Here is a 26,003-nt window from a genome sequence, read left to right as displayed (position 1 = left end):
TATCTCTAATGTTTTCCCATAAAAATTAGTGCTGAGGCTAAATATCTTACACAGTATTTTATTTTATTTTTTTTTCAGTTAAACCTCAAAACTACATTGAAAAGAGCATATCTCTTTCTATGTCCTGGGAATCAAGGGATTTAGGGTCAGAGAAATTAAGAACCTTCTTATCCAACCTCGAACCTGAAACTCAAAAGTTTTCATTTTTCTAACCCAGTTGACCTTCCCTATAAAAAGTATCCATCAATGACTGTGTTGAAGTGGTGGGATTACAGGGCCTTTTCTTTTTAACTCTTTTCCAATAGATTTTTATGTCATCACTCTCGTAATGAAATTAATGAGTATAAATGCATTTTTACTCTCTGGCTAAGCCTGTAAGGTCAAATCGGTGCATAGGTGGAAGATTGCTGGGATTCAGTATTAGCCCTCAGCACCATTACCACAAACAAGCGTGTACTGAGGAGGACCTATTTAATGTGCGGATCTAGGTTGTCCTTTTTGCAACAACACAACTCAATCAAAAAGATGGAGGATTTCCTCCCTTCCCCACCCCCCGCCAGGTTACACAGCTGATGAACATAACACTAACTTAAGTGTCCAACTTCAAAATCCACACAAGGCAAACATTTAGAAATGAAGGCATCTCCCTGAAGCAATTTGTCAACAGTCACACAGATTATTGCCAGGTTCTACATGCCCATCTCTAAATTCTGTTTCCCATCTATTGAATCGCCTCTTCCCCTCTAGTAACATCTTTCTTAACTAGTTCCTATATTATTACATTTTTAGTGAGTGATTAGAAAGTCAATACCTATTCCATGAAAATACTTACAAAATGGAAAGAGGTATTAACCCACAATTTATCCAAGCAGAGGCAATGTCATTCATTTTAACAGTCCAGATGAGTAAAGTTTCATGCTTATAACATCATATCTTCTATAGAGATTATTAGTGGTAGCATTTCTTTTCATGCAGAAAGCAGATACCAGTGTTCTTATTACTTTTTAAATTGTCAAACAGCAGTCAATCATGTCCCCTGAAATGTTGATCTAACAATCATTGCTGGTTAATATTGACCAACTAATTTAAAAGTTTCAAAGGAGATGTATACAATTTGCCCAAGGTGACTTCAAAATAATGCCCAATCCAGTTAATGTTTACATCCCTAAGGTGCTTACCTCCACTAAAAACCAGCCTTGCACATCAGCCCCACAGGAAAGGACAGCTTATGCCAGAGTTAAGGGTGGGCTCCAAGATAAAGAGCAACCCAGCCGGAAAGCCGAGGTTCAAACACATTTGGTTTCTATTAACTGGGTTTGCAACTGGGTTTGCCCCTTCAAAGGCAAAGATCATTCCTCTCCCCAACCTAAAAATTCCTACTTCCTCCAAGATGGCAGATCCAGGAAAAAGTCCTGAATCAGAGAACTGAACTCCTAAACAGTTACCCTTTTAGGCTGATTTTACACAAGTTTTATTTTGTGATGCAATTGATACATGTTTATCATGAACTAAAAACAGAAAACACCATTCATCACAGTAAGAATTAACTGATATCTCATCACTATTGTTTTTGAAAATATGTAACAAAATGAAGTCATGCTAATTGTTTTCACATATTGCTGTATTGTCACCATCCTTTCTAAATTTTTAAAATAACCTGGTTTTCTGTAGTGATCCGAAGGGGCACATGCACCCGAATGTTTATAGCAGCAATGTCTACAATAGCCAAACTATGGAAAGAACCTAGATGTCCATCAACAGATGAATGGGTAAAGAAAATGTGGTATACATACACAATAGAATACTATGCAGCCATCAAAAGAAATGAAATCTTGCCATTTGCGACGACGTGGTTGGAATTAGAGGGTATCATGCTTAGCAAAATAAGTCAAGCAGAGAAAGACAACTATCATATGATCTCCCTGATATGAGGAAGTGGAGATGCAACATGGGGGGTTAAAGGGGTAGGAGAAGAATAAATGAAACAAGATGGGATTGGGAGGGAGACAAACCATAAGTGACTCATAATCTCACAAAACAAACTGAGGGTTGCTGGGGGGAGGGGGGCTGGGAGAAGGGGGTGGGGTTATGGACATTGGGGAGGGTATGTGAGTGCTGTGAAGTGTGTAAACCTGGCGATTCACAGACCTGTACCCCTGGGGATAAAAAATAGACGTTTATTAAATATTAAAAATTATAAAATAACCTGGTTTCCAATTGAGAGTAGGTATGTTAAGGTCATCAATCAATCCTTTCTGATGTTTGTACATTAGATTGCCTCCAATTTTTCCCCCATTATAAACACTTCAGCAACAAGCATTCTATACCTCAACTCATTCTATAAGGAGTTACTGGACTTCAAAAAAAAAAAAAAAAAAAAGCCTGGCACATAATACCAAAATTTTTACTCATATTCTTAATTACTCCCTTAAGATCTATTTTCCCAAAGTGGAACTTTCGGTCAAAACACACTTTTCAGAATTTGATTGAAGAGAGTTTATATCAGTGGATATTTCTATCAGCACCATCTGAGATTAACTCCATCACCTGGACTTCACCAAGGAGGGTGAGCAGGTACAGCTGCTTTAGAACAGTGCTACTCAAGGTGGTCTTCGGACCAGCATCATCTGCATTTTGTAGAAATGCAGATTCTTGGGTTCTACCCCTGAGATCTACTCAATCAACATCCCTGATACGTGGGACTAAGTAATCTGGATTTTAATAAACTCTCCACAATTCTTTTGCTCATTAAAGTTTGAGAACCAATGACCTCAAGCATAAGAAACAGATCTATCAGTGTCACCAAGCAACACACATCCTCCTGACTATCTTCACTGCTTTGTTCTTTCTCAATAACCTTTCCTGAAATCGACTCATAGCTAACTCTTCAACAGAGACCCCAGATGGTTATAAACTCAGCTTTTCAGCTAGTTTGGCAAGACAGTGAACTTCAGAACTGAAGTGGACAAAATATAGAGGCAAGTAGAGGGGAGAGAGGGAAAATGTCTTCTGCACGGGGGCAGAGAAGAAGGGCTACAGGGTTCTGTGAGAAGCAAGGCATGTGAAGCCTTGGTGTTACTTGGAAGACCAGCTTTCGAGGTCTGCCTCATCTCACTTGTAACTCAATAACCTTGGACAACTACTTAATACTATTGATGCTCAGCATCCTCTTTTGTTTATCAGGGATAGACATCCCATGTTGCAGGTTGTTGTCAGGTTCACAAATGATAGGCAATGTGAAATACTTTGGAAAATGTAAAGCCCTGTCCACATTAGGGGGTGACATTATTATCAGAGACCTGGGTGTAGGCAAAAGTTGCCCTTCCTGTGCTTTCCCTCTTCCCCATTCTTACCATGAAATTTCACTTCTTCCCCCAAACCTTCAAAGGCCTCACTTATCAGTCATCAACATACGAAGCAAACTGCCTCCTTGGTCTCCTTTTAAGAGGTATCACTTACACTTCCCAGTTGGAATATTATCTTCCTTATCTCCAGACTGCAGAAATGCATGGTCTACCACCTCTCTAAGTTGGATGGAAAAATCACTTAGATGGAACACCTCAGTCGCAGGGAAGGAAAGAGACTGTGAATGTTCCAAACACTGTTGGGGAAGGCAGCATGACATTTGGGGTTCAGAGTAGGAGCCCAAATCTTGACCCTCTCATTAGGAAGAAGAAGAGGTCTTTGGCACTGTAAGAATAACATCGCTAAAAGAGAATTCTTGATTTCCCTTTGAAAATCTGTTTTCACCCAGATTTTCCCATCTTAGGAGAGAGTGGCATGTTTTCTCACACCAGAAATCTGAATTACCCTTGATTCCTTTCTTTCCCTCACCTTCCAGGTCTAATTAGTCATGATAAACTATTGCCTTTAAGCAACTTGCTTAACCTCTTTGAGCATCAGTTCCTTCCTCTGAAAGACAGGGTATAATAATGTATCTTATTTCAGGCTTTCAAGAATTAATTTAGACAGCCTTCTAATCCTTGACCATCCACCCTGCAGAAAGCACCAACAATCTCTCTACAGTGTGAAGTGACACCTCTGAGAGCCATTGCATAAATATTCATGGGACTCAGGCTACATTGCAGGCATTCTATATAGGACATAGCATAGCATAGAAAATGACAAGAGGATTCCTGTTCTGCTGAAGTTTATAATCCAGAGGGTGGAAAGGTAGAGGGAGAAACAGACAAAAAAAAAAAATAGCAAGAAGAATTTCATATCAGAAAATTATCTTAAATCTCTCTTTGGACAACACCTATTCTGATCTGAAGGTGTTGTCCAAAAAGAGACTTAACATAATATGGTAGAGAGTAGATATGTGGCTACCTAAAACTGGGTGGTTGGAACTGGCCTCTCTGAAGAAGTCCCATGTAGGCTGAGGTTTGAATAATGAGAAGAAACCAGCCATGTAAACAAGATAAAGAGACAAGTCATTCCAGACCATGTACAAATGCCTGTCTGCCTGAGTGAAACTTGGAAAGTCCAAGGAATACCAAGCAAGCTAGCACAGGTGGTGCATGTGAGACTCAAGGAGAGAGGTAATGAATAGAGTCAAAGGAGTGGTACAGTCAGATCAAAGAGGGTTTTGCAAACCAAGGAAAGAAGTTTGAATTTGTCTGTTTATTTCTTTGTTTCAATGACAAGAAAGGCCAGGTAATGGTCTTAAGTGGAAGAGTGATTTGGTCTTATTTTCCTTTTTAAAATATCACCCTGAGTGCTTCCGGGGGAATGGATTACAAGAGGACAAGGGTAAAAGGAACCAATGGGGACAGTATTTACGATGGTTCAGATAAGAAAAGATGGTGGCGTGGACTGGGGTAAAGACCAGGGAGCTGGAAAAAGTGGACAATTCTGGATATGTTCTGAATATAAAGTCCAGAGGACTTGATGACCAGTTATTCCTAAAAAGTAGACACAAGAAAAAAAAATTAAAAAGATCAAGGATAACTCAGTTTCTGGTGTACACCACTATGAAGCTACTTACGGATGGCAAAACCCAGAAAAAGCAAGATTGTAATGAGAAATAGAGTTATACTTTAGCCACATTATTCTTGTGATGCCAGCAGTATGCACATAGAGATGTCAAGTTGGCATTTAGGTATGTCTTGTCTTGAGTTGCAGGGTGTGTTGAGGGCTGGAGGTAAACATTCAGGAATAATTGGAATCCCAGATTCCACCCAAGAACATACTTCTTAAATGTGTTACACATTGATATCCTTCAGACTCTTGGCCAACTTTAGAAAAGTACAGGTGAAAGACATAGCTTCTGACCTCAAGATACTCTCAATGTCCTGAGGAAAAGGCAGATACACAGAAAAGTATATTATACCATTTGTCAGTGCTAGGATGGATGGAGGTGTTATAGGGTGCTAACCATGGCCTTGGGCTCTTCTGGTCCTCATTTCTATCACACAAATTGTCATAGTACCACTTGTCTTGCCAACAGGGAAATAGGCACATTTCAAAGGAAATGATGTAGATAGAAGTGAATGAAAGACACAGAGACTTACATTATTATTCCTCTGCAAAGAGGGAGAAAGCTGGCATGAAGAGAGTATTCAAAGACTTTCCAGCAAAACACAGGGCTAAGTTCTGGCTGATAGGACTCAAAGGAGCCTGTCTATCTAATCACTGCAGCAGGAAATGTAATTCTTCACAAAGCCAATGTTGCTGTGAGAGAATTTGCATGAGGTCCAAGATAGGATGTAAAAGTTTCTCTGCTGTTGCTGCAGCTGAGTGATAGCTCCTAAAAAACAGGCACGCCATACTTGGTGGCTGTTTCTTCTATACCAGCTCACCTTTGATCCTTAGCAAAAGTTTAACCTTTAAACTTTCCACCAGTGACATCACATTGTCCAACTGTGAGAACAATGAGCCATGGAGGGAACATGCCCTATTCAAACTGTGACACTATCCCCTAATAACTGTGGTATGTGACTCTTAGCCTCAGTTTCTGGAATTGTAATATGGTTGTGATAATCATCTTCCAGGTAACTTTAAGGATTTATCAAGACAATGAATGTGTTGTGGAATCATGGCCGTGACAGAGAGTGGATCCAGGAGAATGGGGAAGAGGAAATAGGGAAGTTGTTGCTGGTGGAATTGTCTGGAATTATTGATTCAGTCTTTCTATCAAAATGTGAAAATAAATGCAAGATTTGGGGAATTGACACAGAGAGTCCCATTATACAAGTGGGCAGCTGTGTCCTTGCTGGAGAGTATGAAGACACTCTTGGAACCTGTGTTACATTTGAAACAAATGTTGAACATGGTGATGCAGAAGGCAGTAATACAATAATGCTAAAATCTAAACATCGTACAATGAAGAAGTTCAGCATGACAAGCACTCTTTTGACAGAAAAGAAGGAAGGAGAAGAAATCCTAGGTGGTACGAAATGGCCACAAATCAAGGACGATGATTTCTGCTGTAGACCCAACATGATTTGTAGCTTTCTGCATGAAAATGAAGATGACGACGTTGTAGCTCTAGCCTCAGATAAATCTTTGGTGTTGGAAGAGCAAGAGATTCAAAGGAAAGATAATTCAAACCTGAGTTATGAACACAGGAAATCACTGAACTTGGAAGAAAAGAATTCTGGCCCTCTTATTGATATCCCTTCTTTTGAGATGGACGGTTATTATTTTTTTTATGGAAACTCAAGATACTGCCTTGAAAATCACTCTTAGATGAAATATTTCTCATAACTAGTAACAAATTTTTTGGAGTTTTTATATAAAATCATTGACCATGTAGATTTCAGTTGTTTACTCTTTTACTAGATTTGTTGATTATACATGCATTTCTGATTAGAGCACAGTTTAATGCCAGAGTCATTAAGGACCTAATATGAATTAAATTTTTAAAAATCTGGTATAAATGACTATTGGGACTCTTCTCTGGTAAGTCCTTTAAATTGAGAGTTTTATTAAGGTAAGTGTATGAGTTTTTTTTTTTATTGTAGCCATTATAAATTACTGCAAACTTAGTGGCTTAAAATGATACAAGTGCAATATCTTATAGTTTTGTAAGTCAGATATCTGACATGGGCTGGGCCAAAATCAAGGTGTTGAAGGACTTCATTCTTTTCTGGAGGTTGGGGGTGGGGGACACTCTGTTTCCTTGTTCATCTATTTGTTGGAAGATTTCAATTCTTTGCCACTGAAGCATCAGTGTCCCATTTTCTTCCTGTCCTCTGAGGGCCATTTCCAGCTTCTAGAGACTGCCTACATTCCTTGGCTTATGGTCTTTTTGTCCTCAAAGCCAGTAAATCTCTTTTCCCTCCCACTATCCTATTTCTGACCCATTTTGCTAATTACCTGACCCAGTATCTGTTTTCTTTTTTATTTTGTAACAATCGCAGAATTATTCAGATTAGCCATGGACCCCTATAGGTGTATATATGTATGTATATGGCCATATGACTAAGTTCTGGTCAGTGACATGGAATTCTAAGTGTTGAGTGGTGGATGCTTATAGAAAATTTCCTTAAACTTTAAAGCATAAAGGGAGATGAGCCACTTTTTTTTCCTCCTGGAACATGGATGTGGTGGCTAGAGCTTCAACAGGCTTTCGGACTATAAAGAAACTGTGGAAATAGAATCTGTGAGTAGCAGAGCAACAAGATAGAAGATTGGATCCTCATATGATGCTGCCCTGGACTGCCAAGAATAAAGAAGGTTAATAATAAAACCCTTTCTTTTTCTCCCTGGTGAAATGACTTCAAGTTTACCTTTTGGCACTGTTTCTCTGGAAATCTGCTAGAGAATGTAATAATAAAATGTCAGCTATGAAGTCAGGCAATATTGTTTGTGATTAAAAATGACCCTTTATTGGGGCCCCTGGGTGGCTTAGTTGGTTAAGTGTCTGCTCTTGATCTCAGCTCAGGTCTTGATTTCAGGGTTATGAGTGCAAGCCCTGCATTGGGCTCCATGTGGAGCCTACTTAAAAAAAAAAAAAGAAAGAAAAAAAAAAAAGACCCCTTATTGGTAAATTGTGTCTAGACCAGGAAGACTACAATAGCTATAAATGTCCTTTGGCAAATATGGACTTCGAACTTACTTAAGCACTGTGTATTGTTTATTTGTTTGTTCATTTGTGTTTTGGGGTGGGCTCTGTGACCAGTGATGGGCTTGGACTCACAGACCTGAGACCAAGAGCCACATGGTCTACTGACTGAGCCAGCCAGGTGCCCCAAGCACTGTGTTACTTATTATGAAGATTCCTAAAAGCTACACTCATGACTATTTCAAGAGATGATGACTCTTGCAAAGTCTGAAGGTTCTAAGTTAGCCCAGTTTCTGCATCCACCCAAATAATCTTGTTCTTGCACCTGAACTGACACTTGGGCACCAGACTAAAACCTTCTGTTGAAATAAGGCTCACACCGTTGTTCTGTTTCCTGTGAAGTTAAGTGAGTCTGGTGCTGGGTTCAGTCCTATAGGCCAATAAATCCTACTAGGTCCTGTAAGTGTGAACCTCTTTCCAAACCTGTGACTGCCACTGTTGAGGCAGAGAAGGCACTGCCACTACCTGCCTCTGGCTTTTATGTAAAAGAAATAACTTGTCTCTTGTTTAAGTCACTCTGTAATAGCCACACTTAATCCTATTTAATATATTATGCATTTTGAAAAACAGAAAAGTATAAGGAACTAAAATGGAAAATTCTTGAGATTTGTAATCTTGCTAATGATATTGATCGACACTAGTATAGTTCTACCTCAAATTTAATATGATAATAAAGTCTTATATTCTTTTTTTTAATTTTTTATTATGTTATGTTACTTAAAGTCTTATATTCTGAAAAAAAAAAAAAAGACAATGAAAGCATCTAGCAGAATTAGCAGAATCATTGGTACACATTGAGTGCCCTAAAAATGGAGGAGAAGAATGGCATGCGAGTTTATTCCATCTTTACGCACTCAGGGTAGCCATAAGTCAGTTTCTTAATCTGGATATTGCCACCACCTAGCAGAATGGAGGCTGTATGTAGTGTTTGTGGAATGAAGAAATGGCATCAGAATAGCTATATGAAGTCCTTGAAGGACACAATAAGGTACCTCTGGCTAAAAATGCCTTCATCTATACGAGAGACCCTTTACTTCAGAGCCCAGATGGTGCCCAGAAGTTGGAGAAATCAATTTTATGATTCACAATCTCAATAGCACCTTTGTTCGAGAAGAGAGACATTGATACTCAATGGGAGAAAAAAGAACAGTCCCCGTCACTATATAATTACCGGGGTTTTCCTCCTCCCCTCTAACTAAAGGCAAAGCTTACTTTGACAAAGGGAACACTATAACCTGCTTCTGCTCTGGCAGATTAAAAAAAATATGTCATTTTCAGGTTCCTCTGAACACAATCATTTCATGCAGTAGAGAGACTACTCATTGAAATCAATTCTCTTCACTTTGTAAAAGTTGAGTCACACAAAAAGTCAAGGTTTGCTTAGACTAATATTGCCCACAGTATGTCAGCTAGAACACTGGATCTGCAGGATGTCAGTAACTATTACCAGCAAGAAAGGGCTCCATAGCACCTCTGTTTGAGAAACAATAGCATAAAAGTAAAAACTTTTAAAGGGTAAAAGTTGAGTTCTATTAACTGTTGAGTTGTTTCTTCTTCAGTGTGCTATGAGGCAATGTCAGTCTCCAACAGAGGGTAGACTGTGGCCCAATTCACTGGATTCCTAGAGCATCTTAAGGATTTGCCATACTTTAAAAACATTGCCTTAACTCAGGGGACGGGACCAGATAACCTTTCCCAGTCCCTCCTGTCCCAGATTAGCTTGTTCATTTCCTGCCCTAGAATATTCAACTGGATGCTACCAATAGGTTGAGAATGTTTGCAGACTCTGGGAAATGATCTCTGACAACCTCATGACTCCATTTATTTTTTCATGTAAGGATTCATTAATTCATCAAACATACATTAGAAATCTGCTATAGATGAGGCACCGTGATTAAGGTAGTGATCTCTCTTGGAAAGAAGATGCTCTTCAATTATAGAAATGAGAGAGAAGAGAAGGGGAACCCAGGTCAGGATGGAGGATTTTAGAATCGGAGAAAGCCCAAGGAGGTCGGAGGATGTGAAAGAAGAGCTTGCAGCAGATGGATAGGTCAGAGTTCCAATTAACTAACATGTATTTATTGAGAGTTTCCTGTTGCATGTTCTCTTTTAGGTGTCAGGAGCATGATAGTGAACAAGGCAAAAGCCTGTTAACTCTATGGGGAAAAGAGAAAGTTAGATTTTGCTTTAGATAAACCATTTTGCCTTCCATGTGGAAGGGGCAAGGCCATGGCTGGGATATAGGCACAGTGAACTAGATAAAAATCAGAAAGCCTGACCTGGAGCCATCACAGTGGAGATGTTGAGACATAGATACACCCGGAAAGCTCTTAAGGATACAGAATGGACAGAATGTGATAAACGACTGAATTTAGAGGTTAAATAAGAGATACAAATCCAGAAAAAGTTTTAGGAAATCAGCTTTCAGCAATTAGGTAGAATGTCGTGCCATTCCATGAGATGGGTAGACCCTGGAAGGACTGTCAGTGCAGGTGTGTGGGTTCAAGGTGTGTGGGGACATTCAAAAGATGTTCCTACTGACATTGATTTTAGCCCAGTGAGATCCTTTTGAACTTCTGGCCTTGAGAACTATGTGAAAATAAATTCTGTATTGTTTGAAATACTAAGATTGTGGTGATTTGTTAGAGCAACAATAGAAAACTAGTAGAGGTAGTCAGAAAGAACCACAATTCAACTTGGGACAAAAAATGGTGACCCTTAAATGTCCTCTTCTCAGAAGAAGCAAGACATGGGTCAGTGTGCCTTGTCTCCTCTATGCTCAGGGAAAATAAGACTGGCTTCCCATTTTTTGTGGTCTTATACTAAGTACCTCAGCATAGCACAGAAATTAAGATGGCAGAACTCACATATAGTATAACTGCATTCACATGAAGTTAAAAACAGGCAAAACCAATGAACAGTGTGAAAGTAGAGGGAGGTTTTCACTAGGTAGAAGGAGCAGTGGTCGGGAAGGAACATGTGGGGGTCTTCTGGGCATTGGGTACATTCTATTTCTGGACCTGATGATAACCATGCTCTCAATGTGATAACACAAGGATTCACAGATTTTTTTTCTGTAAAGGGTCATCTAGGAAATATTTGAGATTTGGAAGCCATATGCATCTGTCTTAACCACTCAGCTCTGCCACTGAAGTTCAAAAGCAGCTACTGACAGGTCGTAAATGATGGGTATTGCTGTATTCTAATAAAACCTTGTTTACAATAACAGATGGTAGACTGGAATTGGCCCATGAGTCACAGTTCGATGACCCCTATGATAGTGTATTGAACTATATATTTATGATCTGTGCACTTCTCCACATGTGTTTCATTGCACAATTTTTTAAAGTTTAAAATGTAATAAACAAACTATAATAGAGGACAGGATTCTGGATTCAGACTGCCTAGATTCAATTCCTGACCCTTCCGCTCAATTACCCTGTGATATCTGTCTGCTTGACTTCTCTGTGTCTCCATCTCCTCATCTACAACCTGGGGACAATAATACTACCTCTTCTGTGAGTACTGCAACATTGAAAGGAGATCAGATATGTAGTGTTTAAAGCAGTACCTGGTCTATGGGCAGCCTTCAGTCAATATTTGCTGTTACTCTTATTGATGCTCATACCAGTTGTATTCATGTTGGGTCACAGAGCAGCAGCTTCATCATCCTCCTGCCACAATCTTTCAGTGGCTCTCTGTGTTCCTTCAGATTTCTTAAGTGGGTAAGGGTGGCTCATTCAATCCTCTAAGTTGTACCTTGAGCCACACTGAGGCTCCTGGCAACTTGGAACTCCCTCACCACACTATGTTCTTCATGCCCCTGAAATTTGGGGAATACTGTTCTAACTACCTGGGATGGCTATCTTCTTAGCCACTTGGTAATCTCTTACTCTGCTCTTCAAATAAATGCCGTCTCCTATAGGAAGCCTCTCGGCCCTCTGTATCACAGATTACTAACCTCAAAACTTGAACATATGTGTCTATTCTTATTTTTCTCATTCCTATCTGTCTGTGTTGGTCAAGACCCAAGCACACTCTACGCACCCAATGCAGAATGGACTACATATATATGTTCCCTTTTGACTGCAAGCTCTTACTCATCCTATCTCCCCAGCCCTTAGCATAGTACTCAACACTTGGCTAGTGCTCAATCAATATTTGTCGCATGGATGAATGAATTGATTGCTGGAACTAACCCCAAGGCCTGGGCATCCCACAGACAAGTAGAGCCAGATAACAAGAAGCACAGTACCAATCTCAGTGAGCCACATAGAGATTTCCAGCCATCATGAGTTCCAGTTACCAAGGGATAATATTATAAGAGTCTTATCTGTATTTTACACCACAGGGGAAAATTCTGTGGATGTTACTATAATTATTGCTCAGATTTTCCAGTCATAACAACAAACAAAATACATGCCCACCATTTCCCAAAGAGTCAGTGAGAGACAAATACCCTATTGAGACAATTATATTGCACATCTGCAGTCCATAATTGTCTACAACTCCCATAGAATCCAAGAACATCACATTAATGCTAGAAAAGACCTCAGAGACCAAATAGTCCACCCCATAATTTTATAGACGAGGGGAAAATAACATGCAGAGTTCTTTTTTCCAGATCATTTTGCTATGGTGCATTTTTCCTGGAATTGATGACATAATATAATTTACAGGTAATATTTTATTTCACTTGTAATCTTACATTTATAGTCTTACAAACATACATACATAGCTGCGGAAAAAATTTACAATTATTTGGAAGAAGTGTTGTTATACAGCCAGGATCTAAAGAGAGAAAGGACCTTGGGTACAATTTTGTCACTTGTCAATAGTGACAGTTCATGACATGGAAATCACTTTCACAGTAATTTCCAAGCAGTGTCATGGTGAGCATAATGCCCACATCTGAAGGAGAACAGGATGTTGTAGGAATAAATGCATGAATTGTTTTGTTATATCACAAACCATTGATAGAAAGAAAACAGGTGTTATCAAGAGTACTCATCATTCTTCGGGGAGTTTCCAGGGACATCTACAGATGCCTGCTGTTCTGACCAACGCCTACAACTCTGGAACCTTGTTTTTCATATTCTGAATCATCCCAGTATGTCTCCTTTCCCTGCTGCCATGAAGAAGTTATAAAAACCCCAAGTAGGACTGCCATGGGCATTTCTTGAAAAGCAAGAGACAAAACCAGATTGGAAATAAGCACCATGTTCTTCATGCTCTTGTTTTGCTGCTTCTTTCATGTCATGTTTCTTTAGTGCCCTGCATAAACCCTGTATCCTAATCAGACCAAGCTTCTTGATTGCCCCATTACCTAATTTAATGGTTCTCACACACCTCCTGAGGCCTGGAATCTCCTCTTGACCATTTCCCTGGTCAACTTGCAATTCGGAAGAATGCATTTCAATTACTTCTCCTGCAAACAGCGTTATTTCACAGCTTCCAGCAAGTGCCTCATCAGTGCTCGTATCTCAGTTCTGAGACACCACAGGTTACTTAAGACAGGGACTAGGTCCTACACCAGTGTCTAGCACAGTAGCAGGCAGTGCAAGTTTGCCAAATGAATGGATGTTGCAGTAAAGTTATGGGAAAAACCAGGTTCAAGTAGGATAAGAGTGGGCAATGACATTATATATTCTGCCCAATCATTTTTGGGGAACAAAGTGAGCCAGGTTTCTTTATAAATAAATTTGTTGGAGTCTTCCATGTGCAAATCTGCTTAGTAAATATCCAAGGGCGTGGCTTTCACTAAGTACCTAATAAAGATAGACTTCCTAACTTATTTGTCCATGGAACGCTGTGTGTGTGTGTGTGTGTGTGTGCACGTGTACGTACGTGTGATGCTTCTGTTACCAACCTCAGAAATTCTGCTCAGGAGATGCAGCTTTAGGACTTCTTCAACTGGACCATTTCCTTAAGGGTGAAACCATTACCTGAAATTATGTTGTTAATCAATGGCTAAGTCATAGATCCCATGTTCAGGGCTATGAGTGCAACCATGAGTGGTTAAGTTGAATTAGACTTAAGGTACCTCTAGTCAACCATATATATATATATATATATATATATATATATATATATATATATATGATTGATTTATTTATTTTCAGAAAAAGAGTATTCATTATTTTTTCACCACCCCAGTGCTCCATGCAATCCGTGCCCTCTATAATACCCACCACCTGGTACCCCAACCTCCCACCCCCCCCGCCACTTCAAACCCCTCAGATGGTTTTTCAGAGTCCATAGTCTCTCATGCTTCACCTCCCCTTCCAATTTCTCCCGACTCCGTTCTCCTTTCTAACTCCCCTTGTCCTCCATGATATTTGTTATGCTCCACAAATAAGTGAAACCATATGATAATTGACTCTCTCTGCTTGACTGATTTCACTCAGCATAATCTATTCCACTCCCGTCCATGTTGCTACAAAAGCTGGGTATTCATCCTTTCTGATGGAGGCATAATACTCCATAGTGTATATGGACCACATCTTCCTTAGCCATTCGTCCGTTGAAGGTCATCTTGGTTTTTGGTTCTTTCCATAGTTTGGCGACCGTGGCCATTGCTGCTATAAACATTGGGGTACAGATGGCCCTTCTTTTCACGACATCTGTATCTTTGGGGTAAATACCCAGGAGTGCAATTGCAGGGTCATAGGGAAGTTCTATTTTTAATTTCTTGAGGAATCTTCACACTGTTCTTCAAAGAGGCTGCACCAACTTGCATTCCTACCAACAGTGTAAGAGGGTTCCCCTTTCTCCACATCCTCTCCAACACATGTTGTTTCCTGTTTTGTTCATTTTGACCATTCTAACTGGTATAAGGTGATATCTCAATGTGGTTTTAATTTGAATCTCCCTAAGGGCTAGTGATGATGAACATTTTTTCATGTTTCTGATAGCCATTTGTATGTCTTGATTGAAGAAGTGTCTGTTCAAAAAATGGGCAGAAGATATGAACCTCTAGTCAACTTTGAGGTCAAAACTCCCACAATGAAAAACTTCTGAAGTTCTGCAAAACCTACCTGGACTTCTGACCCAGAGACATCTTGCATATTTTCCTTAAAAATAATTAAGTAAATGGCCATGCCAAGTTGCCTAGCTTTTATTTTTTTCATCTCTAGGTAAGTAACAGGTGCCAGAAATAGCTTCTCACCGTTACATTTGTGTGACATATTTCTGGGTGATCCGCATGCAGTATAGTATGGATAAGGAGAAGAAAAACCACCTTTTGAAACTGATAATTTTCCCACAAATGATATTTTTGTAGGGATAATATTCTTGCCAATGATTTTATTTGTGCTTGTTGTGAATCTCCTAGGTATTATATGAATGAATAAGGTAAAAAGGCAATGTGATTCAGAAATTAATCCCCAAACCATTTACTGATCATTTCCTATGTGCCGGTTGTTGAAGGTACAATGGTCCAGTTCTAGAAGCTGAAAAAAAAAAAAAAATCTATCAAGGAGATTACTGTTCCTCTGCAAAGACAAATCATAATTTAAAAGAAAAACAGCTACCAAGGAATGTCTTTAAGTTTAAAAAGCCTGGTATATGGTAGATGCTCAATAAATGTTGAGTGAATTAGTAAATGAATGCACAATGAACTAACATGGACAATATTTGAATGCATGTCTGGACATAGCAGGATAGGGCTACACGAAGAACTGAGAATGAAGAGGGACCTTGCAAATGGGATCCCTCAAATGGACATGTTCTAGATGCATGGGGAGAATAGGTGGAAAGCTTAAGTGAGTAGGATAGCAGAAGGAGAGAGCTTTTAAGGGCAAAGACTGGACATGTCTGACAGGAGCATGGAGTTTGGGTTGGGACACAGCTTTCATGTTGGACAGTTACACTGGGAAAAGATTTAGAAGAACACTAAATGCCATGTTATGGACCCAAAATTTTATCCTGAAGGTAAAAGGAAGCACAGAAAGAAGCTTTGACCTAAGGAGTGATAGATGTAGGTTTGTTTTTTGGAAGACAGTTGCCTTATCATAGATCACAAGGATGGAAATATCCATTTGTTAAATATTGAATGAAAGGACCCCTCTCAAATCAGAAGTCCTTGGGAATATAGGTACACGTCAATGCTTCAGGATTCTGTACAGGCAAGGAATTGAGTAGACAATGCTGGAGAGAAGCAACCCTGACATAAGACAGACTGATTTTTCAGTCTCTACCACTGAAGAGCTGTGAGATTTAGGGCAAGTTACTTAACCTTGCCAAACCTCAATTTCTTCCACTGCAAAATGGGAATAAGGTTGGTGGTCAAGATTAAAATAGATGATGAATGTCAACTGTTTACAAAGTACCTGATTCATAGTAAATAGTCAAAACTTGATCTATTAACATAGAACTTGAAATCTCAATTGACATCTCATCCTCTCAAATGGCTCTTGTAAGAAGATAATGGATTAGTGAATCAGCTTTGAAGATGTTACTCCCTCAGTCTCCCTTCCTGTGAGATTTTAGAACATGTGTTGAGGGAATGTTGAAAGTCAGAATTAATATTTGGTTTCTTCCATTAATATTTTTGCTGTATTTGAGCATGCATAATTGTATGCCGCAGGGATTTAAATTTTTGTGACATCAAAGGCCTATTTGTGCCCAGCCTACTTCTTGGTATCTTAACTCAGTTTCCATTTCCGTGTGACGGAAGTTAGAGAAAGACAATGCCAACTCATTCTCAATGTCCTGCTTTAGAGACTCGTCCAAAGACACACAGCCACCAGCCAATGGAGAAGCAGGTCCTAGAATGTAGGTTCTCCGTTTCCCAGACTGCTGTCCACTCACATCCACAAAATGGCTTTTTTCACCCCTACTAAAGTGTGCCAACCAAGCAGTGATATAATATGAGAACAGGTACTGAAGCAGCCACTTGAAGAGGTACAGGAACGCCTAGGTGCTTCCTGGCATGTGGCAAATATGTAGTGTTCACTTTCCAAATGAGTCAGATACACATTCTTATGGCTTCATTCCATTTTTGCATGAAATACAAAAAATCTTTTCAGCAACCCACATGCAAATATTTGAAATGGTGCTTTTCAGCTCGCAACGTCTTCCCTGAACCTTCTAATCAAACAACCGGAATCGGTGTGGAAACAGCATAGAAAGCTTTTGTAATTTTGTATCAGAAATTTCCAAGCTGTGTGCCACCTCGTCAGGGGATCTCATCCTGAAATCAGTACTTCCCCAGCTGACACCGAAGACTTTGCTCTGAAAGGACAGCCCCACGTTGCAGAGTACATGCCTAAATATAGATCATATAGGTGCACCCCTCTCGATCCCTATTAGCTGAAGTCATCAAACACGGGCCCAAAGTAACACTCAATGAGTTGGTCTTGGTTTGGAGTCAGAAGTTACATCTGGCCTCATGACTTTGCAAGTGCCCATAAAAATAAGGAATTATTCCATAAATAGAATGCCATTTTATGAAGGCCTCATGATGCTGTTACTGACACTAAACACTGAAGCTAGTTCAAAGTGCACCTCCTACTTCAAAACTCAACTTAAATGTCCTCTTGGTAAGAACTTCCCTGCCTAGCCCCTTTGTTCCCAAACTGCTCTGCAAGTGCTCCTCCATTCTAATAGTTTGCATGTTTTACTGAGTGTTGATGTGTTAACACACTGCTACCACCCAAAGCTGTAGTTCATGTGGAGGTAGGAATTGTCAAATTCTCTTTTCTGGAGGCCGAGGAGCATCCAGCTTTGGGGAAGTCCCCGCTCTTTGGGTGTTGGAGCAGATGAGGCAGTCAGACATAGCAGACACTGCACAAAGGATAAGCGGATGAATGCACCTCAGACTTAAAGAGGGTCACCACAACAGTACTAAGGTCCAAACAGCATCAGTGTTAGTTCTAAAAAGGAGTGCAAATCCGGAGGGAAAAAGATAGGACTAGATGTAGAAGATAAGTGATATGGAAGGTAAGGAAGTGAAGTATGAAGTGGAATGAGGTAGAAAAGCTAGGACAGAGGCAGGATGGGTAGAAGAACACGAGAATATTTCCAGGGACTGTAAGCTCTCTTGTAATGGCTTAGTGGCCAATGTAAAGGAGAGGCTGGACTGAAGACAGCCCCTTTCTACATCTCTTGCTTTCGACACACTGCCTGAAACAAAGCAGTTGCTGTTAACTGTTTACCAAATAAACAAATGAATGAATCATAGAGTCTTGTAAGAGTTGATCTACATATTCCAATAATCTGTGTCTCAAAGAGTAATTTGGCCATCCTCTCTTTTAACATTTTTCGTAGGCTGACTTGTTTGCAAGTTATGTATCTATGAGTCCCCCCCAATCAATGATTACCCCAAAGGAACAGTCACAAAGTCCTAGAAAAAATCAAACTATCCTGCACAGGGTAAGCGCTCCTTAAATACCTGTGAGGTTGCATGGAATAATACCAAATTTAGATGAATTGCTTTTCAACACAGATTGGTTTAGTGACCCCCCCCAAAAAAAGAGTTTATTTTTAGATGAAGGATAAAAATAGAGACATAAAAAATGCATAAGCACATGAAATGATACTCAACATCACTAGTCATTAGGGAAATGCAAATAAAAATCACAATGAGACTTCACATCATTAACATGAATATTATAAAGAGAGACAAAAACGAAGACCATAAAGAAAAAAAATCCAAAAAATAACAAGTGTCAGTGGGGATGCAGAAAAATTAGAACTCTGTATGTTACCAATGGGAACATAAAATGGCATAGCTGCTGTGGAAAAAAATATGGTAATTTCTCAAAAAGTTCAAAATAGAATTACCGTAGGAACCAGCAATTCCACTCCTGGGTATATACCCAAAAGAATTTAAAACAAGTACTGGAAGAGATATTTGTGCACACATGTTCATAGCAGCATTATTTGTGATAACCAAAGGGTGGAAATAGTAACCCAAGTGTCCGTCAACAGATAAATGCATAAACAAAATGAGGCGAACATACAATGGGATATTATTTAGTCCTAAAAAGGAAAGAAATTCTGACACATGCTACAACATGGATGAACCTTATAGATCTTACATTAAGTTAAAGAAGTCACTAAAGGACAAGTATTATATGAGTCTACTTATTTGAAGTACCCAAAGTGTTCAAATTCCTAGAGACAGAAAGCAGGTTGTCAGGGGGTGAAAACAGTAAAGAATAATGAGTTATTGTTTAATGGTACAGACTTTCAGTTTCAGAAGATGATGAAAGTTCCAGAGATGGATGATGGTGATGCTTGTACAACAATGTTAATGTACTTAAGGCCCTTGAACTACACACTTAAAAATACCTAAAATGGTAATTTTATGTGATGTGCTTTTACCATAATAAATATATATATAACCCATTAGCAAGACTTTATTTTTTTAACAAATTATTTAGACCTTTTTTTTTTTAATTTTATTTTTTCAGTGTTCCAAGATTCATTGTTTATGCACCACACCCAGAGCTCCATGTAACTTGTGCCCTCCTTAATACCCACCAGCAGGTGAGATTTTTAAAAATCGATTAATCGCTAACTTCCTAGAGGTTTACCATTTTAGATATCTCTCTTTTTATCAATTTTAGAAAAAAAATGACTAAGGAGCAACAAAAAACATACAACCACATACACATACACAAACACCTCAACCACAAACACAAACAACAGTATTTTATAGCAAGGCTTTTTTTGTCAGCCAGATTGCTGACTCTAGTAATAGAAGCTAGAATGACATACCTCCAAGTCCTCTCAAGGAGTTAGCTTCCAAACGAGCAGGCAGGCTCTAGTCCCTCTCCATTGCAAAGGACTCACTCCTTCAGCCCCTTCCACATCCTTTGAGAATCGTGGACTCAGAGCAGAAATAAGACTTTCTGTGAAGTATCCTGGTCTCTGAGAGAAAAGAGAAGTTTCTCTTCCTCTCTTATAATAGACTCTCCTTCAGTAAAACTCACTCACAAGCAAAGGGAAGGTAGAGAAACCTCTTACAGCTCACCTGCCCACACAGAATCTTGATGGACGTTGCACATATCACAATTAGATATCTGGCTCTGCCCCCAGACAATCCTGGATACTAGGCCCAGATCCTCGGTTCAGATCTACCCAAGAATTCAGAGAAGATCTGTGCTTTTTTTTTTTTTTTTTAAGATTTTATTTATTTGTTTGACAGACAGAGATCACAAGTAGCCAGAGAGAGAGGCAGGCAGAGAGAGAGAGGGGGAAGCAGACTCCCTGCTGAGCAGAGAGCCCGATGTGGGGCTTGATCCCAGGACCCTGGGATCATCACCTGAGCTGAAAGCAGAGGCTTTTTAACCCACAGAGCCACCCAGGCGCCCAAGATCTGTGCTTTTAATCAGCAGGTTTAAAGAATAAATAAATCAGCACACAGAACTGGAGACTGGAAAGAAGTGCCCTAAAGTCCCTGATTCCTTCAGAGGCTTCCCCTCCCCTTACCAAGTCCAGGTCAAGTGTCACCTTGTCCCTGAGCCCTTCTCCCATTACTCAAGTCCTTGGGGATTTCTTCTCTCCTAATTCCTAAATAATGAACTTAGATGTCCTTCAGAAAGGTTTATAAAATAGAGTCTCTTTACACTTTTTTTTTTTTTGAGTCCTTGCACTATGTGGTATTTGGTCCTCAATTACGCAGTGATGTTGTGATTAAAGCTTACTGCCCTGTCTTCTTTTCCCCACCCACTTAACACCAACTGCATCTCGGGATATTCTCAGGAATACTGAAGTACTTCAACAATAGCTTTATTAGGTAGAAAGACAATCTCTGCAATAACATTGTCTTTCAGCAGTTCTTGGTACATAGTAAATGCTCAGTAAATGTCTGTGAACTGGCCATCTTATGAAATCCAGAAGTAGTAGTAGCTCTGAATATCTCTTCTGTGTCCGTTAATCAAGTAAGAGGCAAAAGAAGGATCCTCAGGAACCAGCTCCCAGAGTGGAGGCGATTCATGGGCTCCTCTGAGGGTCAGAATTGTAGCTGACTTTGACATAATTGACCAACACAGTCCCTATTCAAAAAGGAAAATTAAGTCCAAAGAAAGACAATGGTTGGTCCAAGGTCACACAATGAGTTAGTGATAGCCCTAAGCCCGGAGCCTAAGTCTCAACTATGGGATAGGTGAGGAATCTAGACAAAGAGTTGGAAATAGTCCATCTGAAAATGTCTTTCTTTGATATCAGAGAAAATTTCTCACTGAGCTTTTGCACTGGGGACGTTGTACATTGACAGGGCTATATCCTGCCTTTTACAAAGTTTCCATATAAAATCATTGTAATTCCAGAAAAAAAAATATTTTCAAAAGTCACAGAAAGTGGAAGAAAAGTGGAAACCACCCATATCCCACAGTATGGTATGGTAATTTCACTCCCTTACAAATTATTAAAAATATATCTCTTATTCAAGTGACTTCTGCTGAGCACCTATAAGATGCCAAGTGCCATGTTAGGTCGAGGGATTCAGCAATGAATTAGGCAAGGTCTCTGTGCTTGAGAAGTGTTGAAGATAGGCAAAAAACAAGTAATCTCTAATCTACTGTGGTAGGCACAATGACAGATGTTTGTAACGTGCCTCAGATATTTTCAGGCAGGCAGAGAGGAGGCATGAAATAAATATTTGTTGAATGAATGAATGGACTAATTAATTAGACTTGGCCTGAGTTGTTTAGGGAAAGCTTTATAGAAGATTTACATTGACTCTGGGCCTTTATTCATTCATTCAAGTGATCATTTATCCAGGTATTGAGCCCATGATCTGTGACTAGGCACTGTGATAATAAGCTCCAGATACAGGGATGAAAAAAGCCAGGCCCTTGAACTTAATCATAGATAACAACTAACATTTTATTCTAGATGTCTTATCCTAATCTCTGTGTGTTCCATTAAAATGTCAGTTCTCTGAAGACAGGATCATTCTCTTTCTCTCTGCCATATTTGAAACATCTAGAACAGCACCTAGTACCCGGTAACACTTTCATAAACACTGAATGCCTGACTGAATGAGCAGGTGGGTAGTACATCGACAATCCTGTGGGACCACAGAGGAGCAGCATCTTGTCAGCAACATCTCAGGAGCACAAAGAGGAAGAAGAATCTAAGAAAGAAGAAAGAAGGACCAGGTAGGAAGAAAATGAGAAGAATGCATCATTGTAAGAGCCAATGGAGGGGAGAGCTTCCAAAAGGAAGAAGTGATGGACTCGTCTTTCTCCAAGATCATTTTGATGAACCCCCTTGAGCCCCAGGACCAGGACTTAGATGGGACAAGCCTGGAGCCTCCGGCATGAACTCTGAGGAAGCACTATCAGGGTCTTTCCAGTGTAGGGTCAGCTCCTGAAAGCAGCACTTCCTCAAATTCTGCATCCTCCGTGACTCATTCACCCCAGTTCATTGAGCTTAGCACTGGACTAGGTGCTAGGTCTCTAACTGTCAGTAAAACAGAGTCCCTGGCCTCAAGAAATGCAAGATAATCATAGACAGACATAAGTGATTGCAATGATTACAATGCAGAAGGTGAGTTCTGAAGGTATAAGCAGAAGGAGCACGGGGAAATCAGGCAAAGAGGGTCTCCGTCAAAGCACAGGCACAGAAAAGGGGCTGAGTGCTTGAGCTGAGACTATGGGACAATCACAAACTCACAGAAGGAGATGGAGGAGCAGCATTCTGGGCAAAGGATTGGCATCCACAAAGACATGGCTTGAAAGTACATAGTGTTTTGACATGGTGATGTGTGATAGCTTCAAGGGAAGGGAGACAGGCAGTATGTGAGGTTAGGAATGTGGGCTCCCATTATGTGTCCTTTTAGACCAGAACTCCATCTTTATTTTTACAGTTACATTAGTATCTGGGGCCGTTTTCCTTGGAAATAGGGTGCTGCCGAAATTAATTGGGAGGCCATCAATCTGTTGGTCCTGCCTGGTCCTGGCCTCCCAGAGAACAGGGAGGAGGCCCCAACTGAGCCTTTGCTGCAGTCAGATGTATTTTTAGCCCCAGCAGAAAATAACAGCAGTGTGCATTTAATAAAAATATCAAGCCCTGGGAATGATCTAGTGCCAGTGCTGGAGCAATCAGGGACAGAATATGTTTCCAATTGAATTACTACTGTGGTCATAGTTATAAAAAGAGAGAGGGAGGAGAAAAATGTTAGGCTGGTCAGTTTCTTGGGAGCATTTAATCTCGGTTCGCTCTAATGTTAACGTTGGAAGACACATGAGCCAACTCTGCCCTTAGGAGTTATTTCAGGGGGACTGGCCAATACCGCAGCTTGCAGGCAAAGCTGGGCAGCCCTGCTGCCTGAAGTTTCCTTCTTTTCTGTCTTCTTCCCTCCCACCTCCCCCTCTGAGTTTTGGCTTCCGCTTGTTCTGCTCACAAGCTGATGAGGCACAGTGTGAATAATTACGACGAGGGTAAATTTAGATTCTGACGAGGCTGAGGGATGTGGGCTCTGAAGCTGGGCTCCAAGAGCAGAGGAGCTACTGTAACACCAGAGAGAGCCTCAGGGGTCCTGAGCACTACACTTCCCATTTTGCTTCTAGAAAAGGAAGATTCCTTTGTTGAGATTTTCCCGATCTAATCACTATTTCACTCTGTCGGTTCCCTCACACCCTTCACCATGCCCTCTAGAAAAATATCCTGGTTACTCACCAACACCTTTGGGGGCGTCCTTTGTGCCAGGCACTGGCTGAGTGATTACAGACATTATGTCCTTGCATCCTCACACTGACATGAAAAAACAGAAAGCGTGAGCTCTCGGCGACTGGGGAGGAGGATGGCATTAGGACAGATTCAGTCACTTTCCAAAGGTCACCTTGCTAATAAGGGGGAGAACCTGGATTTGGGTTCATTTGAAAAGTCATCTCCTGCTCTGCCCATGGTGTGACCCTGAGCTCCTAATTTGACCCACGTCTCTGGAACACTGGGCAGCTTCACACCCCCATATGTTACACATGCTGCTCACTCCCTGACATACCCTCCCACCCATTTTCCTAGAATTATCTCCTAGAACATCTTTTTTGTCCACATCCCTGTGGTATGTATCATTCTTAGTATTCGTTGCAATCACTATTATATATTCAAGTCATATTGTACGCCAGGCATTATTCTAAGTGCTTTACATGTATCATCTGATTTAATTACTGCAACATTCTTACAACGAAGTTACTATTTTTATACCCTTTTCATAGAAGGGAAACTGATGCCTAACAGGATTCTTGGACTCACCCAAGCTTACAGTACTGGTAAGTGGTAGAACTGGAAAAATAACTCTCCTTAATTGAGTAATTACCATGTGACAGTCACTGGACTTAGCCCTGGACACTATCATCACACGTAATCTTCACACCAATTGTGAGGTAGCATTTTTAACCCATTTTACAGGTAAGAAGGCTCAGGCTCAGGAGAAATTCCAAGTTAACTTGACCAAGGTCACAGAGCCAGGATGGGAGCTCAGGTCTGAGAAACGTCCAAGCCCCTTGCTCTTATGCTTAGCACTGAGCTGCTTCCTTATCTGTCCTCTAAAGGAAGTGTCCCTGCTTCAGAGACAAGATGCATTATTCCTCTCCCACTCCTGGCACTGGTGCCCTGGTGCACAATGGGCCTGCAGTAAGTGCTAGATAAGAGAATGAATAAACCCAGGGCATTAGCAGCCCATTTTGAACGTGATGTGTTAAAATGCACTGGGAGGAAAAAGGCAGAGTGGACAAGCTTGTGAAGGAGAATCTTAGGACAGAGGACATTCTCAGGGCATGTGATTCCTGACAGCTGTTCCAGGCTGTCACATCAGAGTCACATGAGGAGAGGTCAACGCTGCCCCCCTGGGGTCCCTCACTCCCTCCCCCTACCCTGTCAGAGCTAGAAGACTGTCACAAGGCCCTGACTCCAGGCCCAGGCTGTCTGTGGCACCTGATGATAATGGCCGCGGCTCTTGGTTCTTCTCAGTGCTTCCTGGTGTCCAGCTGCCCATACAGCCATCCCTCCCAGTGCCCCTTCCCAGCTGCTCTGCATCCTGCCTGTGGTCAGAAAGCCATAAGACCTTTTGGAATAAAAGGTCAAAGAGCTGAATATGGAATTGCCCAGGGAGCTCCCAAGAGCAGATGGTGGCATCCCCAAATACATGGCTGCCTCTTCCTCACACCTGTCGGGTTTTGCCTCTCCCACCTCTCTGCTAGGAGAGCTGTGTAGAGAAGCCTCTGAGACAAAGAGAGCTGGATTCCAAACTGCCTCTGTCACTGCTTAGTCAGTAGATCTTGGACAAGTCATTAATCTCAATGAGCCTCCACATCCCCATCAGTAAAATGGGTATAACATCTCTGAATTACGAACTGCTCAGACTGTCAGATGACTTCACGAATGAGAGGTAGGAGAGTACAAAGTTTAAGAAATGCTCTTTGCGGTAAAGGTAGAACTTCAGATCCACCTCAGGTGACCCACTGCCTCAGCTTGTCCAGGACTGAGAGATGTCCAGGACGTGAGACTTTGAGTGAGAAGCCTGGGAAATTTCAAGACAAACCAGCAGGAGTTGGTTGCCCCAGTCATCTACCACACAATCAAGTGGGATAATAAGTGCTTCTTCCTTACAGGATGGCCACGGGATTCTGTGAAAATGCACATAAAGTGCATGTTCTCATTTGCTTCTGTTCACTACACCTCCCCCCCACTCTACCCATTGATCACAGTGCTGTTTTCTAAACAAGGGGTTGAGTCATGCTGTTCAGCCGGGCAGATGATAGCTAAAGGAAAACCACACTGCCCTTGCTTAAACCTGAAAAGTTCTCCTCCCAGGACGAGTGACTGCTGAGTGGTCCCCAGGTGTCCCCAGAAACAGATTTCTGTGATGCTAAATTTAAGCTGACTTCACTCACCTGCTTCATGCCAATCTGGTATTTTGCAGCTGTTGGCTGGGAGAATGCTCACTTAATGGAATGACTCAGGCCTTGAGCTGAGAGAA

At 40.8% G+C, this 26,003-nt stretch overlaps 1 long non-coding RNA gene and 1 pseudogene across 1 annotated transcript; one reads left to right on the top strand and one right to left on the bottom strand.

The window, feature by feature from the left end:
- The first annotated feature begins 6,018 nt into the window (after window positions 1-6,018).
- Window positions 6,019-6,694, top strand: LOC116574976 (annotated as a pseudogene).
- An 8,280-nt stretch (window positions 6,695-14,974) lies between these two features.
- LOC116575334 lies at window positions 14,975-25,999 on the bottom strand. Its single transcript, XR_004279718.1, has 4 exons — window positions 25,918-25,999; window positions 23,702-23,776; window positions 19,793-19,945; window positions 14,975-15,011 (listed from the first exon to the last, which is right to left on the bottom strand). It is a non-coding gene; the product is annotated as an uncharacterized LOC116575334 (long non-coding RNA).
- Window positions 26,000-26,003: the final 4 nt, after the last annotated feature.

This window comes from Mustela erminea, chromosome 16, assembly GCF_009829155.1.
Source record: "Mustela erminea isolate mMusErm1 chromosome 16, mMusErm1.Pri, whole genome shotgun sequence".
NCBI classification, from domain to species: Eukaryota; Metazoa; Chordata; class Mammalia; order Carnivora; family Mustelidae; genus Mustela; species Mustela erminea.
The sequence above is the reverse complement of the archived record's forward strand: the minus strand, read 5'-3'. Positions and strand labels throughout refer to the sequence as shown.